Raw genomic sequence first — 2419 nt, 5'->3', positions numbered from 1 at the left:
TATTTGACCTTAGGCCCTGTGACAATAAGCATGAAGTGGTTCCAAGTCAAGCTGTACAGCCAGGAAGGGTGACGGACACACAAGCGTTGCTCAGGGAGAGCCACAGCGTTCCGATTTCTGTCTAGTGAGGGATTTATTGTTTAGTTTGGACCCATCCTGGATGAGTTTGAGAGTGCCTTATTCCGTGCTGCAGTAGACGGAACAAGAGGAAGCTGGTTCGAGAAAACAGTTGCTCAGGTCAGAGGAGACAATTGAAGGATTGTTTCCTAGTAAGAGATGCCATCTCCTAGAGGTACTTCTGCTCTGCTTTATAGCAGACCTCCTAGAAAGAATCGTCCAGACTTGATGTTTCCAGTTCTTCATCTCTCATTCTCTTCTCAACCTATTCCAGTCGGATATTCCCCAGCACCTCTCTATAGACACCATCCTTAACAATGTCTTGCACCATTTTTATCTAACCAAGTCCAGTGGACAATTCTCAATCCACATTTACTTGACCTCTTAGTAGCATTGAACTAATTCATCACTTCTTAAACAGTTGACTTCCAGGCCACCACATTTACATTCTTTTTCTCTTATCTTGCTGGTCTCTCCTTCTCAATCTTCGTTGGAGTGCTCCAGGACGCAGTCCTCAGCCTTCCCAAGACAATTCAGCCATTGTCATGGGCTTAAATAGCACTTGTACATTGTTGGTTCCCAAACTTATGTCTCCAGTCTTGACCTCTCCCTTGACTTTCGATAACTGCCAACTTGACTTTGCTTCCTGGATGTCTAAGAGGCCTCTCAAACTGAACATGGCAACACCAGAATTCTTGATTCCTTCCCTCCTGTCGGCCCTTCCCCCAGCTTTCTCCGTGTCCCCCAGTAGCACAGGCATTCCCTTTGAAAAGAATTAAAAGGGATGTGAAAACCTTTCATTGATCTTTGTGTGTAGACATCCTAAAATGTCTATTTCATCATTAGTAAAAGAATCAAAACGTGGCCTAGCCCAGAGAAAGGAGTCATTCCTAATTTTAGGAAATCCTAAGACATAGACACTTAATTGGTATGTACTGAATGAAAGAGTGAGAAGTAGGGGACTTACATAGCCACATAGGTCTTCAGGGCCTTCCTAATCTGGGTAGACATTTACCAAAATATCAGTTTACAGAGATTTAAGAACCTCTGCCAGGGCTGGCCCTGTGGCCCAGTGGTTAAGGTCTCGTGCTCCACTGCGGTGGCCCAGGGTATCGCTCGTTCAAATCCTGGGCGCCGGACATGGCACCCCTCGTCAGCCCATGTTGAGGCGGTGTCCCACATGCCGCAACTAGAAGGACCTGCAGCTAAGATATACAACTATGTACTGGGGGGTATTTGGGGAGATAAAGCAGAAATTAAAAAAAAGGATTGGCAACAGTTGTTAGCTCAGGTGCCAATCTTTAAAAAAAATAAATAAATAAAAGAACCTCTGGGCTGGCTAGACTTCTCACCTGCTGTCTGTGGAAACTTCCCTGCCTGAACGCCTAGCCCTGAACGCACATCAACAATGGGACTGTAAAACTCTCACATGGGATAGCAGCTTAAACTAAAACTAGGCCCAGCCTCCGTCAGTTTTCCCTAAATCAATTCAAAACACATAAAATGGACCACTTGTTCTGTTGCTTTTCACATGGTTTGAAAATGACATCTGATGAATTTTTGGAAAAGAGCATGGATTGCATATTGTCAGTTTCCCCTTCCCCATAAAATTGCATGAAAAAGGAAAGGTCATATGTTGAAAGATCAATTTATGGCATCTCTAAGTAAGCTTAAGGAATAAAATGGACAATATCAATGTAAGATAGATATTCTCTTCTTGCTTTTGAATTCTTCAATTACTTGCATCCTTGATATCATCTTCCTTTTCAGGACAATCCTTTTAAACAACCCAAAACAGATCTAAATATTAAAAATATTGGTGATAAGGAATGAGGCAGAGAAACCAGTAGTGGAGTGGTGTGAAGTCAGTAAGGCATGAAATCATTTATTTGCCTCAAAATAAAAACTCTCACGATATTCTAGGAGCTACGGTTCCTTTCCAAGCTACAAGAAAGGGCTGGTGGCCCAGGAGTCAGGTCCCCTTGACAATATGAGGGGGAAGAAATCAACTGCTCTCTTCACTTGGGCCAACCTGGGACTAATGAGAGGCCAGAGCAGGACTGGATATGATGAGAAAGAGCCAAGGACAAGACATAAGCAGAGGTTTTCTCAAGGCCACTGCACACAGACAGCCAGCTCTAATCTCTACTTTGCCCTTGTAGACACAGTGTGTGTGTGTGTATACATACTTTTATACTTACATACATAGTATCTATATACACATACATACATATATACAGACATACACACATAGTTTTATACTTCATAAATGTTACAAATTAAACAGAGTTTTTGAGGACAG

Source organism: Equus przewalskii, chromosome 32, assembly GCF_037783145.1.
Source record: "Equus przewalskii isolate Varuska chromosome 32, EquPr2, whole genome shotgun sequence".
Classification (NCBI taxonomy): Eukaryota; Metazoa; Chordata; class Mammalia; order Perissodactyla; family Equidae; genus Equus; species Equus przewalskii.
The sequence above is the reverse complement of the archived record's forward strand: the minus strand, read 5'-3'. Positions refer to the sequence as shown.